Source organism: Pongo pygmaeus, chromosome 6 (genome assembly GCF_028885625.2).
Source record: "Pongo pygmaeus isolate AG05252 chromosome 6, NHGRI_mPonPyg2-v2.0_pri, whole genome shotgun sequence".
Taxonomy (NCBI): domain Eukaryota; kingdom Metazoa; phylum Chordata; class Mammalia; order Primates; family Hominidae; genus Pongo; species Pongo pygmaeus.
In genome coordinates, this window is record NC_072379.2 from 156884569 (window position 1) to 156900380 (window position 15812).

Below are 15812 nucleotides of genomic sequence, written 5' to 3' on the forward strand. Positions count from 1 at the left end.
CTCACTGCTTCTTGGGGGGTGGGGGTAGTGCTGGTGAAAATATGAGGAAGCCCTTTCGGTGCATTTCACTTGTCTCCACGTGCAAATAGTTGCACGGCTCTCCCCTCATTAGCTTCATTAGAAGGTATATTAGCAACAATTAAGGACGCCACAGGAAAACGGGAAGGCCGCCCCGCAGACCGCGCGCCCTGCACAATGACTCGGGGAGTGAATGGGGGAGCACGCCCGGCCTCGGTCCTGGCTGCTACAAGATGAGAACAATTAGCAAACCCCTTTCCACCACCTAATTTCGCGTGGTAACAAAATGGATTTTTCCCCATGAATGCCTGGCCGGCCTATTCATTATCTCTCTTCTATTAGTAATTTTCTGCTCCGTATTCAGCCTCCCAACTCTTCATTTCCTCCCGTCTCCCAGCGTACACAGTGCCTCTTATGTCAGGCCGGGCCCGTTTTTATCTTGTAATCATAAAGGCCACCAAAGCAATTATCGCCGGTCTTGACTGGAAAAGCTGGTCATTAATTAGCCTCCTTTTGCCTTCGGTGCAGCGGATTAGCTGGTGCCGGGACTGAGTTAATGGAAACGCGGGTTAAATGAGAAAAGACGCCCGGATTTTCCTGCCTGGATGCGCGGCTCGGAGGAGGACCTCGAGGTTCTCGACCGGCGGGAGGCGGTGGAGCCGCCGCGGAGAGGGAAGGGAGGCTTTGGAAAGGGAGGGAAGGAAAGGGGGAGGGAGAGGGAAAGGGGGGAGAGGGGGAGGAGGCGCGGGGTGGGGGAGGGGAGTGGGGAGGGAGCCGGGAGGGCGAGGAGAGGCGGGAGCCAGGGGAGCGGCCCGAAGCCCGCTTGGTCCGGACCCCGCAGCCGCCGCTGGGTCTCGCCGCTGGGTCGCCCTTCGCGTGGAGATCCCGTCCGCGCCCCCTCCCCGGTCTCCTCCCCTCTCCTCCCCCTCCCTCCAGCCCACACAGCCTCTTCCAGAAAGAAGTCACTCTAGAGCCGCGCGACCCAGCCCCAGAGTCCGCCGGGGTCCGCCCACCGGGTCCCCTGCGCGCCTCTCCCCGCCCCTCCCCGGGCACAGCCCGTTCACGAAACCTAGGGCTCCGGCCACGCGCCGCCTCCCCCGGGCCAGGGTCTCCTCGGTCCCCGCGCGGGCGCTGGTTCTCCCGGGTGGGCGGCAGCCCCGCCCTGTGCCCTCCTGGGTCGGCGCGAGGGACCTCAGAGCGCGCGGGGGGCTCCCGACGGGGAGGAGCGGCCGCGACCCCGGATGCGAGCGGCATGGAGGTCCCAGCGGCGCCGGGACAGGGGCCGGGTCCTCTGCCCACCCCAGGGTCCATGTTCGCCTGCGGGGCCGCGTCCCCCGGAGCCACACCTGGGCGGGAGGGCTTTTCCCGAGCGCCCGGCCCGCGCCCCTCGCGGCCCCTCGCCCCTCGCCTCCCACCGGTCCCGCCTAGCCTTGGCCGACGGAACAACAACAACAAAGGAAGAGGCGCGACCGGCGGAGGGGGCGCCCGCCGTCCTCCCACCCCTCATCCCGGCCGGGCCGACGGCCCCCCGCGCCTCCATCCGCCCCAGCGCGGAGGCGACCCCGGCCCTGCTGCCCCGGCGTCGGGAGGACACCGCGCGCTCACGTGGACGACTACGGCCGGGAACAGGGACTTCCCGAACCTTCTTACCCCGCGCCGTGAGGCCCACACGCGCGCGGTGACCACCCTGGTTCTGAGGGGGCGGCGGGGCCACGGCGTGTGGCGGACCCGGCAGTGTCACCCAGGCTGTGCGCGCGGGTGTGTGGGGTTCCCAGGCGCAGGGCGGCCGCCGGCTCCGGCTCCCCGAGGAAGGGGCACAGGCGCTGCCCGCGGTCACTCGGGCCAGGTGAGGGCAGGGGACGCGCGGGGGCCAGAGAAGGAGGCCTGGCCTGCGGGAGGCAGGAGGGACCCGGGGCCAGCCGAGGCTGTTCCCAGGGAGGCAGACACCTGCTGTCGCCGGGACCCTCGACGTGCTCCGCACGTGCGGGAGCGCAACCGGGCCGCTTTCGAGGCCTCCCTTGGCGCGCTTGGATTTACTCAAAGGTCAAAGAAAAATGTCAAGGACAGCGATTGCCCGGAGAGCTCCTAGCTCTCCTCCCGGGTCCCCGCTGGGTCCCAGGAGTCCCCGGAGGGGAAGAAAGGAGCCCCAGTGCCCTGGAGTCCTGTCTCCACCAACCTCGCCTGGCTCCCTGCTGCCTGGGCCCGCGCTGTCCCAGCAGAGGAGGGGTGGGAGCCGCCCCAGGCCCACCTCCCCTGGCCGGTCCACAGGGAGGCCCCTCCTGCAACCTGGGAGAGGCCGGAGGAGGCCCGGAGGGCGACCGCGCGGGGCCGCGGGACCTGGACAGCCGGGGAGTCGTGACCGCGGGCAGCGCCGGGGCTGAGGGCGAGGAGGGTCTTACTGCAGGGGAGGGCGGGACGCTGGACAGAGGGACCGACTGGGGTCCACCGGCCTGACATAGAAGTCGCTGGATCCCAGGGCCCAGCTGGGAAACCCGCCTCCTAACCCCCCGCGGGCGCCGCAGAAGAAACCGAAGAAAGAGGTCTTCCCTCCACGCCCAGGACGGTTTCAAGTGTCCCACCCAGCGCTGAGCAGGAGGGTGATGCGGAGGGAAAAACTGTTGGCTGCAAGTCAGGTCTTAGGAATCCCGGAAGAAACGAAGATTTAAAGAATTTTTTTTTTAAGTGATTGAGTTCCAATAACTTTACAATGACTTGACTCCCTTCCTTTTTGTGGAGTTAAAAAAAATCTTAAAACTCCTGCTAGCCGTGGCCTTTAAGAGAAAGAAATGAGTTTAAAAGTGAGTTTGAGGCACAGTCTTGACCCAGGTGTGGCTTTGGTGGTCCTCAGCGCCTTCTCCCCCATAGGCACCGACCCCCCAAGGCTGCACCACGGCGGGTGGACCCCGAAGAGAGCCCAGACTAATTAGAGGCATCTTATCAGTCTTGACTTGAAATTGAAAGAAAATTATGTTTAAATATTTATGACTTTGACATTTACAGTCAGGCGTTTTTTAAAAGCAGAACACCCCCTTCTGTACAGCAGCAGCTCAATGACTGAAAGTTTGGAACAGAGGAGAAGTGAGGAGGAGGAGGAGGGAGAAGGAGGCCTGGTAACACAGCTGCAGGGGTGCGTCCCGGGTGGGGGAGATGCACAGATAGGCACACTTCAGTGCTGAGTTCTCAGATGCAGGAATAGTATAATTTAAAAAAATAATCAGGAATGATTAAGTTAATTTTATCCCAGGTTAGATCTATCTTGAGAGTAAGATGAAGTACAATATCGCATATTTCTTCCTCTCAACCGTCTGCACCTGCAACTCCTCAAATTTAGAATATACAGTATTGCAAAAGTTGTGATTCAAAATAAGTGTATGACCACAGAGAGAATTTGTGGAGCTGTCTTAGAAATTAGCATCTGCAGACACTGTCCTGGCCAATTTAAATTATTTTGACCGTGCCCGTGAGTGGAGGTGCATGAGGCTTCCACCCCATGCCCTTGTGAGCCATTTATGGGAAAATGCCTTCAGAACTTTTTTAGCTGTCCATATGGTAAGCTTAAAAGAAGAGAAAAGAAAAAAGGCCATTTTATGCCCAAACTCAATTGTGAGAGCTGATACAGCCACACAAATACAAAACTTTATGGTAAATATGTGTTGACAGGTAGCCAGATTTAGTCCTTTTCCAAGGTTGTATGATATAACCAGTTAATAGGAGCAGTTCATTTTGTGAGTCACCGATGTGCAGTATTAAAATATGCTTGCATCATAAAGACGTAGGGACACAGGTGCTCAGTGCCAGTTAATATTAAACTTCTAACATTGTTGATGCTTTCATTTGTATCATTTCTAAGGAATCAGATTTCAGTCCCAGCCTCATCCTATGTTTGTGTGCATTTAAATTACTAAATACCTTTTTCTCTTAAAACTTAGAAGTCAGTTTTAGAGACCATTAATGAGTTGCTGTAACAAGTTTATCTTTGGTTTGCTGGATGAATCCTCTTAGAATTATTAGGAAATTTCATTCTAAATTTACTAAAATGTATTACTAAAATCTAATACTGACTTTGGGGCTGATCAACATTTTAAGTTTTCAGGCCATAGCAAGTGATCCAACTTAAAAACATGGGGGAGGGGTGTCTTAAAATATTTTAAAAGTATTTTTTAAAGCTGTTAACTGAACTATTTTTAATTTGGAATTTGCCACAGAATTCTAATAAATGAGAGAAGTCAGGCGGAAATAATCATGTATTAATTCTCTGCATTACAAAATCTTTTCAGAAGCTATTATCAGAGCAAGAGGCACTGCGGTCTGAATTCAGGGTGGGAGAAGCCCTTTGTGCAACTGAAAGCTATTGTTCCTCTGTGCAGATGAAATTGTACTTGCAAATCTGCCATTCAAGTGGCCAAAAAACCCAAAAAAGCAAAAGAAAAGAATCTTCAAGAAAAAATTATTCTTAAATGTAAACTTTAATGAAAATAAGTTGGGATATACTGTTTTAAAATGGGCTATTTGTTGAGTTTTTCCAGGCATACACTTAAAAGTGAATATACAAGAAAGGTAATAAATTGTCTATTTGCCATCTTTAAGCACTCCTAAAACATCAGTTTTAAAGAAATACTGTGTTTTAAGACATCATGGAAGATTTATGATACTGATGTTCAAAGGGGGAAGCACCCTTGTGCAAACTAATTTTTAACCAGCAGATTGTCTCCGGTGGGAGAGAGGGACCCAGAGGCTGAGCAGGGGAAGGATGCCCCTGAGAAAGCCGCCCCCAGCCTCTTTCAGACTCTCCGCTGGCGTTTTCATGACACCCAAACTCAGACTCAGCAGATCACACTTAAGGCACCGGCTCCTGACCCGTTTTTGGCCCGCCCGCCTGGTCCCCAGGCCTGCCCGAACGCACGCGCGCCTTCCACACCAGGTGCTTCCCGGGACGGCGCCTGGCCTCCCCACCCCGCAATAACCAGACCCTCTTCAGGACTGGGGGGGGTTTCCACTTTGCCTCCTCAACCCGGACTCAGAAGCCCCAACCCAAGACCCGCCTAGCGTCGCTTGTCAGGACCCCTCTGTGGCACGACTTTGAACAGAGGGCGAGGGAAGGGAGGGTCAGCGTTCGGCCCCGTCCCCTGCCTCGGCTTTCTCCCCCGCTTCCCCGTCCCTCCCCCCTCGCCGGTTCACAGCATCCCCACAGGAGTCGTAAAGATCAGGCCCCAGCGCCGGACACAAAGGCCAAGGGTTCCCGGGAGCCGCGGGTATTCAGAGCCAGGAGAGGGGTCCCGGCGCGGAGGGTGCTGCGGCCCAGCCTCCTGGCCATAGAGCGCGCCGGCCGCGAGGGAGGACCAAGGTCCCCAACCACGCCAGCGTCCACCCATGAATCCCGGCGCTCGCAGCCCCCGGGCCGCGCAGCCGCCACCGCCGCTGTCTTCTCCGGAGCGCAGAGGGGTGTGCTTGGGAGGGGGCGGGAGGGCACTTTCCTCTGTGTCGGTGAAAAGAAGAGCTTCCAGCTCCCTCCTCCGCACAAACCTTCACTTCCTCTCCTGTTCGATCGCGTCCTAAAATCTGGGATCGGCGACGCAAGGACAGCCTGGTTTTGCGAAGACCCCTCGGACACGCTGCGCCCCGGACTCCAGGCGGGTGGCTCCACGGTGCCGGCCGGGACGCGCAGCTCGGGAGGCGGGACCACGCCCGGGACCCCGGGGCCGCTGTCCGAGGACGGAGGTCGGTGACTTGAACCGCGTCGTCCTCAGGGCTGTGGCGGGGCCCCTCTCCCAGCCGTCCAGCCTGCAGCGCCCAGCTCAGGGCACTGAGGACCAAAAAGGGCGGGAGACTCTCTCCGGCTTTCGCCCGATTCCCTGGAGCAACGCTTCTCTAAAACCACGGAGCAGGCCAGTGTTCGGAACTGCACAGGTAGTTACTAAGGAAGGAAATGAAGTCCCTCGTTCCAACAGCTTCGGGTCCAGTCACAAGTTTCTCTCTGGCGAGCACGCGGCCGCCTCACCTGGGGTGGGGGAGGCGCTGGGAAAGCGCAGTTCTCTTTCGGGGAGGAGAGATGGCCTCTCCGAGGCGTCCCCACCTGCCTCTGGAACGCCTCTCCCTGCAGGCCCCCTCGGCTCCCTCCAATTCCCCGCCCGCTGGGATACTCCCATGGCTCGGAGGCGCGCTCCCGGACCCTGGTGAGGCGGGCGAAGAGCGCCCCAAAATGGGCTGGGAGGAAAATGCGCCCACACTGGCGCCTCTCCATCCTGGCTGCTCGCCCCTTCCCTCTCCTTTCCCACACGCCTCCCATCTCTGTGCCTGCACCCCGCCCCCCGTACCCTGCAATGGTCGGAACTGCAGGGAGTGGGGAGCACCGCGAAAGGCCGAGAGAAGAGCGCTGGGGAGAAGTCCTGGAGGTCCTAGCCTCCTTGGGGCGGTCTCTGCGGGGCGCTGGGCCAGGACAGCTGCCAACCCTCCCAATCTGTGCGCTCAGAAGGAGCTGCCCTTTGCCCGCTCCTCCTCACATGCCCACCCTAGACCCACTTGGGGATGATCCCAGGCGCAGCTCTCCCCTGCCGGCCCAAGCCTTTGACAGGAGTCCTGCGGCGAGGCAGAGACCCCCTACACTGAGCTCTCCGACGCCCTAGTTGCCCGTTAGAGCCCCCATGCGCGCCCTCCAGCCTTCGAAAGCTCTCTTCCTCGCCTCACCACCTACGCGCCTGGTGATGCCCTCGTGGGCCCTTCCTGCTCCCTCCGCCCCCATCCCAGCCTTTCTCGCCTCTTCCAGGGCCCACCCAACCGCACTACGAGCGCCCGCGCCCCGCCCGGCACCCCTGGTTACCTGCAGCTGGGCCGGCGCCCAGCGCCCGCGCGGGAGGAGGTGGGGGCGTGCGCCGGGCCGAGCGGCCTCGGGGCGCAGCAGCTGCGGGTAGCCGCAGCGCCATCATCACAGCCAGCTGCTTCCCTGCGCTGGAGCCACAGACTAGCGGGGTCATCCGCTTCTGACCACAAACTTCTAGGGCGGCCGGTGGAGACAAAGGTGCCGCGCGTCGCTGCTCCAGCAGCAGCGGCTGCGCGGCGGCACGGGCTCGGAGCCCGCAGGCTCCGGAGCTCTGCGCGGCCGCTCGGCCCAGCTCCGCGTGCTCCGCCCCGGCCCGGCCCCCGGGCTAGGCACGCTGGGCCGGGGCGCGGCGCAGGCGGGCTCAGGGCGGGCTCGGGACGGTCCCCGTAGGGCCGCCGGCCGCGCGCGTAGCACCAACCAGCGCGGCCGCCGCGCCCCGCCTTATATCCGGCCCGGCGCGCACCCGGCCGGCGGCGGCGCGGCTCGCGGCCCAGCCACCGGTTGCTATAGCGATGTCCCCCCCCCCCCCACATGTTGCTGACAGCAATTGGCTAAGGGGCCGCGGCTCTCCAAACACCCTCTCCCGCCCGAGACTATGAATGGACATCAGCTTTGTCAGTCATTGGTACAACGCCGAAGCCAGGGCCTTCGCCTTTTCTTTCTTTTCAGTGTTTCTCCCTTTCATCGTTCATACTGGGCAAGTTCAGGGTAGCACCGAGGGGAGAGAGACCTCGGCCAGAAAAGTCAAGGCGCGCGGCTCTGCTGTGACCTTTGTTCTGGGAGGGGTGGGTGGGGTGCGTCGCCACTCTTGGCAAGAGAAAATTTCACGGCACATCGTTCTTTCCAGTTACTTTTTCCAGTGTTGCCGTTCGGGCCTTTTTGCTCCCTTTCCAAATGGAAGCAGGCCAATGATTCAGGGCGAGTAGACGAGAGCCCCTCTGCTCACTTTACCAGGGTCCTCCGGAGTGTTTAGGTCCCGATGCGCGTAGAAAGTGTCTTGCGAGACGCGGAACTGGTGAGACTTTTCCACCATTTGGTCCAGGCCAATGTCGGCAGCCAGCCCAAAACGCCGAAGGGAGAAGGCGGTGAAAACCCAGGCGTGCGAGCTGCGTCTTTGTCCTTCCCCCTACCCAGGTCAATGGTCTGGCCTAGACCACCGCTCTGCGGGCGAAAGGACTGGAGCAGAATCACAGGTCACGCTCGCAGTCTTTCAAGCCTGCCCACATAACCCCCGGCCCCTGGCGCAGTCAGGCCCGCAGCGCGCGAGAAGAGCTAGGGTCTCGGGGCGACTAGGACAACTGAGCACCCCCCGCCCCGCCTCCCGCCCATGCTCTCTCTCCCCAGGCCCTGGACCCCAGGCCACAGCCACAGGTTGGGGCACCCCGGTGCGCGGCGCCCCCGCGGAGCTGGAGAGAGCCGGAGAGCTGAAACCCAACATCTGTGTGTACAATGCGCTCTCCGAGGCCCACAGCTGCAGGAACAAGGAGAAGAAAGGAAGAGGGGGGCGCAGATCTTGTCACACGCAGATGACAGTCTGCGGAGGGCTCTTTAGTTTCTCCTTTTCTGGAAACCCCAGCGGCCCCCTCCTAGGCCCCCCTCTCCCACCGCCTGGCCATTGTTCCCTGCGCCCGGGACAGCTGGAGACGGCGGCCCGCGCCACTCGACGCCCCTCCCGCCGCACACCCGGCTGCCCGCGGCGCCCGCTCCCGGCCCCTCCGGGGCCAACTCCTCCACACCCCCCACCTCCCCAGGCCAGGCCCAGGCGGCGCTTCCACAGTCTCCCCTCCCCTCCCTTGCACTCTGGCGCTGTCCCTAGACCTGCCCGGTGCAGAGGGCCTTGCCTGGCGCTTTTCTCTTATAAACCTAGTTCTGTAAAACCTGGGGGCGAGCCCCAGGGGGCAGGGCTCAGAGGCGGGGGTCGTCCACAGATATGAGTACGGTGCCGTCCGCTGCAGGCCCCTGTCTAAAAGTGGCCGAAGGACCCCGTTTCCTCTGACTGCAGGCCCAGGCTGAGTTCCGCATTTATTTTTGTATTTATAGGGCAAGGCCAGAGCGCTTCATAAAGCTCCAGGGCAAAGAAGTGGCCTCGCCTCGGGCCATGGTTCCCGCAGGCCTGGGCGGGCTGCAGGAGGCCCGGTGCGGCTTGGCGGGGGCGCGAGAGGCGAGACGCTGCGGCGTCACTGGCGTCCTCTGCCCATGAGTGAACCCCTCCAGTAGGCGGGGAGGGGGTACATCACCTTGGCCCTCTCGGCCCCCATGCCCAGGGCAAGGCCTGCAAAAACCCCCTCACCCTGGCTCGGGGGCGGCGCGGCGGCGAGCAGGTCAGAGAGAAGCGGTACTCGGGTTCCCCCAGTTCCCGGGATGCCCTCCCAGGGACCTTCTCGGGCAAAGAGTCGAGTGGCAGCGGTTCCTGTCCCTCCCCGCCACCCTCCTCCGGTGCCTCGGCGTCCCCAGCCAGCCTCCAGGGCGACCCCAGGCCCGGCCCTGGGCAGAGAAAGAGGAGGGGAGGGGAAGTGGCGCTGGGGGGCGGGGGGCCGGAGACGGCGGGAGGAGGACTCGGGAGCCGGGGCGGGAAGAGGGGAAGACAGCGGAGAGAAGGGACGGGGAGGGGAGGGGGCTCGGAGGAGGGGACCTGCTGCCCTCAGCCTGGCTGGTAACCGGCCTCTCCATAGCAACGGCCTGCGCGCGCGTCTGTGTGTGCGCGCGTGTCTGATGTGTGTGTGCTCGTGGTGTTCCTGGGACTCCCCGCGGGGGCTGGGAGGGGATCGCAGAACCCTAGGGCGGCGACAGAGCAATCCCCTCCAGGACTGGAGGCCCGACCTCCGCGGTGCTGGGAGCGCCCTAGGGTCTGGCTGCGCCGCGCTAGCGACGGGGTAGGCTCGGGGAACGCGCGCAGGCCCCGGGATCCGCCGCTGGGGCATTGGGGCGTCCTGCCCTCGCTGCCCCGACCCTCCCGCTGCGGTCGCAGGGCCCTGGGGCACCGGGGAGTGGGCAAGTCTTCCCAGCGACCCGGAGCACAGGGGCGGGCGACGGCGCCCCCACCATGGCCCTGCCCGGCCCGAGCGCCCGGTGCACCTGAGGTCTGGGCCGGGGAGCAGCTGGGGAACCGCGCGTCGCCTCGGGGAGCTCCCGGCCAGGCCGGCTCCGGGCAGAGGCCAGAGGGGCCCTGGCGCACCCTCCCAGCCCGCGGCGACCTCGCACCACCTTCCCCGCCAGCCCGCGGCTCTCCTCGCCCTGGATCGCGTGAGCCTCATCCAGGCTGGGTTCTCCAGCAGGCGGCCGGGAGCTCTCCGAGGTGGCCGGGGGTGGCCGGTAGCCGTCTCCCTCGGCCAGGCCGTGTCCAGCCTCTCAGTCTCCACGGCGGCGCAGACCGCACGCGGCCACTCTGGGCCTCGGACAGGGCTAGGGGGACGCAGACCCTGCCGTCTGGGGGTCCTGAGGCGGCCACGGGGCCGGCGACCCCAGAGTAAGGTGGAGCCCACTACAGGCCAGAGAGCTGGTTTTGCTTTCTTCACAAACATGACCTGACAGTGAATACACAAATAAATACAATTCTTTTCGTTAGTCCCTTTTTCCGTTGTCTGTGTTTCACTTCCAACATCAAAGCACCGCATTCCTGATTTGATCTTAATTTAATGACCTGTCTTTCTAGTGCTTTGAGGAAAGATGGGTGGGAGGTGGCACCAATTCAGTTCAATTTCGGTCACTTTAAAAATCGTGAGAGGGCCTGAAAGGTTCCATGCGGGTTCACAAGCAGAACAGCATCCTTCCTCGTCCAGGCCTTGGTGCACCTGCGGCAATATATTCTGGGTGGCAGACGGTGATTTATGTCTGAGAGCCCTCAACTCACTCCCCTTCCTCCCACCACCCCTCCTCTAAGGTGCGGCCTGACCTCAGTGGGGCTGCAGAACTGGCCCCGCCAAAGCTGAAGGCGGACCCACACTCTAAGCCCTAGAGTCTAGGGGGGTCATGAGAAGAACGCGTTTGTATTCGAGGTGCTGGTTCTTTTAGTCTACTGCTTCAGAAACTGGTAAGTTACTCGCCAGATTTCCATTCTATTTTTCTTTATTTTAAATTCCCTTTTTATTTCCAGGGCAGGAAAATGTATCTTCTAATTCTTGAAAATACTTTAGAAAAGTGTCTCGGCAATAATGTGAGACTAGATTCAGCTAATTTGAAGAATGAATAATGATGTGAGGATTTTTTCTTTTTTTTTTTTTTGGTCATGAGATCTTAGACTTCATTTAATAATAAATTTCAATTTACATGATCTCAATAACATTTTCAGAGAAAACTTTTAAACATGACACAAAATATTTTTGAGAGACATGTTGATTGAAATCATTTATATATGACAAATGAGTATATTATTCATACAGAAGTTAGGGTTGTTTGGCTAATGAATAAAAAATATAATACATGTAAAATTCTCCAAGACCTACAAAACAGCTACACAATATAAATAGTTTAAAAATGATTTGTTGATCCTGCCAATACTTCTTTTAAAGTGCATTTCACATTTGTTATGTGTAAAACCTAATGTTCTGTGATAAGAATCTCATTTTCAATTTAAGGAACACCAAATTGTTATAGATTACACATTTAAGTGATTAGAATAAATATCCCATGCACTAAATTATCAAAGAAAATGTATTTTTAAACAAAATAGAGAAAGACTGTTATGGGAAACATGGTTATTATAAAGCAAAACCATATTTCAGGAATTTAAAATAATATGGTAAGGTAGAAAATGATTTAAAAAACACCTGAGACTCTTGATTTCAGAAAGTCTAAATCAATTTTGTTTTTTAAACTAAAACAGTAATTTATAATTTTACAGTACACAAATAGTATTTAAAATACTTTTGATTTCTAAATCCATTTTTAAAAAGTATTTACAATTATAAAAATAAAAATAGATCCTTAAAAATATTGTAGGTATGTGTATAAGGCATTTCTTCATGCATATATTTAAAGAAAACAACAGTTTAAAGTAACAATGAGTGCATTTTGAAAACAAGATGTTTTGAGAGGTCAGCCTCCTAGTAAAGCATAGTAGTTGGCATTGAGATAATTTTAAAACAAAGACACTTCCACAGACAAATATAGATGACTCTAAGCTGAAATGTATTAACCACTAGTAGTTATTTTTTCAAGGACAATATTTGGAAGAGCATCAGACACTAGTGAGAAGTCCTTATTCATCATAAAAGAAGGTAAGTCCATTGCAACAATGGGGAAGTGAAACAACTGCATCTTAGTAGAGCCCTCACCATCTACCCATGCATACTGGGTCTTAGTAGAGCTCTCACCATCTACCCATGCATACTGGGTCTTAGTAGAGCCCTCACCATCTACCCATGCATATTGGATCTTAGTAGAGCTCTCACCATCTACCCGTGCATACTGGGTCTTAGTAGAGCCCTCACCATCTACCTGTGCATACTGGATCTTAGTACAGCCCTCACCATCTACCCATGCATACTGGAAGCAGAGTTTATCCCACAGGACAAATTCATGAACTGGGAAGATTTTTAAGATAAGATTTTGCCACATTGCTTATGTTAGATATAACATAAGCAATGCAAATGTAAGCAGTGCAAATGTAAGATATAGCTATAAAATCAATGCCCTTATTTTAAAATTGAGAAATGCTAAAATTATTTTTTCGAATTATTTCACTTTATTTCAAGAAAAATATGAATTCTTTACTTAAAGCAGAACAATGCAGGTCATTTTTTGTTTTGAAAAATAAATCACCAACACAACTCAGCTTTTATTATTAGTTCTCATGCTGGCTCATATGCCGATCAATCTGAAGCTTTTGAAATCCAAAAATAGGAACTCAGTGATGAGATAGACTTGATATCCCACCAATGGCTTGACGTGATTACATGAAACCATGTGCTTATAAACCAAGTATGTGTTTTGGCAAACATTGCTGCTTGAAGGATTGGCTGACAAATATGTCGGGATGTTTAGACTTTTCTTCCCCAAACTTCAAAGTTATAATTCAAAGAACAGAAAAAGCCTCAAGGCTTCATTATTACTATTATTAGTTTTGTCCATTAAAAGCAGCATTTTGAAAAAATACTGTTCATAAGCACAGGTACTTACAAACAGTGCAATCTCCCTAGAGGTTAATGTGGTTTTCACTCTCTAGATTCTAGCATAGAGGATCTATTACTTTCAATCAACGTATTTGTAAAGATCTAATATTTTATTATTTGCAGAATAATGCCATAAGGCACGTATTTAATAGTTGATGTTCAGTATAGTATATATATTGTATTTTCATGACTAGATTCTGTTCTTTTCAAAACTGAGCTAAAATTCCTTAGATTGAATGTTTGTAAGAAAGACTCATTACCACATGAACAAGAATCTAACTTTTTGAAAATGGCTAAATAGTGCCATGACGTTCAGATGAAAGGAAACAAGATACTTCTTTGAAGAATATCCAGGTCATCTCTATTTTTGTTTAAAATCTCTTTCACATATTTTGTCAGTTACATACTACACATCTGTTATAATATTTGGAAACTTTTCCTTGGGTTGTTTTGGAATTAAAAGTAGAACAATAATTCAGGTAATTCAGGTAAACGTTTGTTTCACAATTATATAACTTAGCCATGTCCTGTTCACATATTCTATAAGAAAAGTGCCTATGTATATTTTAATGTATGAAAATAGGCTCCAATTAAATGAAAGAACAGCAACAGCCTGACAAAGTTCGCCTTTGTACCTGAATTTTATTGAGAAGGAAAATCAAGTGATCACTATCAAGTGATATTTTCTGATTTTATATTGCAAATATGTCTATACATATTTAGATCTAATGTGAACAAAAATTCAGGAAGCAGCCAGTTGCTTTTCTTTTTTTTTCTTTTTACTGAGATAGAGTCTTGCTCTGTCACCCAGGCTAGAGTGCAGTGGCATGATCTCGGCTCACTGCCAACCGCCACCATCCAGGTTCAAATGATTCTCCTGCCTCAGCCTCTATATGTGTCTGCCACCAGGCCCAGCTAATTTTTTTTTTTTTGTATTTTTAGTAGAGACAGGGTTTTGCCATCTTGGCCAGGCTGTTCTCCAACTCCTGACCTCAGGTGGTCTGCCCACCTTGGCCTCCCAAAGTGCTGGAATTACAGGCGGGAGCCACTGCGCCCTGCTCAGTTGCCCTTCATTCTGACACAGTGCGGAGCAGGTTCAGGGTAAGCTGTCACTGAGACGGAGCATTGGTGGCACAGGATTCCATGTGATTCACCCTCAGCTGCCAAGTGGCCAACTGCATGGAGCCGCTGCGTGTCCTTGGTCAGTGCGGTGGGATGCACGCTGGCATTCTAGCAAGTCTGGCACAACATTAGCATATAATCTGCAACAGGGTGCTGTCAGGTACTGAGACCACTTATAAAACTCTCACGAATCTGCTGCATGTAACTATATGTCTCCCTAATATGTTTCCATTCACACACTTTAGGAAGTGATATACCTACTTCAACCTTGCTCAGTCATTTCTGAAATTCCCATTTGGAATTGTCTTCAGAAATATGCCCAAAGAAAAGCAGAAATCAAGTCTTATGTTTTCTAACCTTTTTCAGTTGTGATTCTCCACACCTTAACCTCGTCACTCCTCCAGTTGACTGTCCTTGTCTCCAGATGGCTTTAGAGTATTAAAAAAGAAACAAATCTGAAAGATCACTTCCACCATTAAGAGTGCATTTTAAAAGGCGATTTCAAAAGAGTAGTGCCCCAGACATGGTAAGCACTAAGACAGACAGCACCTCCGAGTGACACTGCGGAAAAACCAGGCTCACTCGTCCAAGCACGTTCGCAACAGAGTCAGTTACTTTTCCTCCACTGGGTTTCCCAGTTTCCATGACGACAGCCTGTCCTGAATGTCCATCTTTGGGGTGAGGCTTGAGGCTTCCTTCTCTTTTGTCCTCCCCACAATCATATCCCATTACTTTTTTCAGGTCGTCCCTTGTCTTACCTTATTCCCCATCCCCCTATGCTGATGGCGGCTGGCCTCCAGCAGTCCTGGGGTCTGGTCCCCTCCATCCACCACCCTCAGCCTCGGCCATCTCTACCTTTTCCACTGGAACAGCTTCCTCTCCCTCCCTGAGAATTCCACCAACCCTTCCTCAGACCCATCAGAGGCTGGTTCCCTTTCATCTGATCAACCAAGGACACACAGGGGTGCCTCCAGACCTCCCTTGCGTCCCTTCCCCACACCAGGAGCCCCTGGTCAGCGGCCGCGAGGGTACCCTCACCCTCTCCTGCGCACTCTCTCCCCATCGAGGAACCCTGGCTGGCTCAGTGGTGGGCTCGGGGTCTTTCATTTGAGGTCGAATGCTGAGTCCCTCACCTTCAGAACATGTGAGTGCTACGGACTGCTCATCATCTCACGCGTGTGCACATGCACCGTCTCTCACACGCGCACGCTTTCACACACGTGGAGAAAGGCAAGTACTTTCTAGTCAGCATGACAACAGTGGCTGCATCCTGTCAAAGCTACTTTTCCATATTTTATTTCCTTTCACTCCCAGAGAAACCGTGGAATTCGTGCATTGTTTTTTTGTTTGTTTGTTTGTTTCCAGTTTTACAGATGAGAAAACCAAAGTGTTGAGAGGTAAATGAAGTATCCGAAGCTGGTCAGTGCCAGAATCTCAATAAACACACAGGCTCCTATGCGAACCCACACACTGAGGGCATGTTTCACAGAGGAGAGTTCCGTTCTTAGCTACAGACTCAGGCAGGCTTGGAGTTACTCCTCTCTGCAGCCTGAGCTCCTCCGGTCTCCACCAGAGCCTCCAAGCCTCCCCCCAGTAATAATATTAATAATAGTTACTATTCTTTGATTAGTAATTCAATAATAGTATCAGTCTTTCAAAAAGATAATGGTCTTTATTATTTATTTTCCATAGAATGTGGTCACAGGCATCGTGTGAGCACTGCCATTTCTGTGCTTCTACCACAC

The 15812-nt window shown here is 54.3% G+C and overlaps 1 protein-coding gene across 3 annotated transcripts in view; it reads right to left on the bottom strand.

The window, feature by feature from the left end:
• The window catches only part of PTPRN2 (protein tyrosine phosphatase receptor type N2), a 1025817-nt gene that overhangs the window by 142170 nt on the left and 867835 nt on the right, over positions 1 to 15812 (bottom strand). The gene's annotated exons all lie outside the window — the stretch shown is intronic.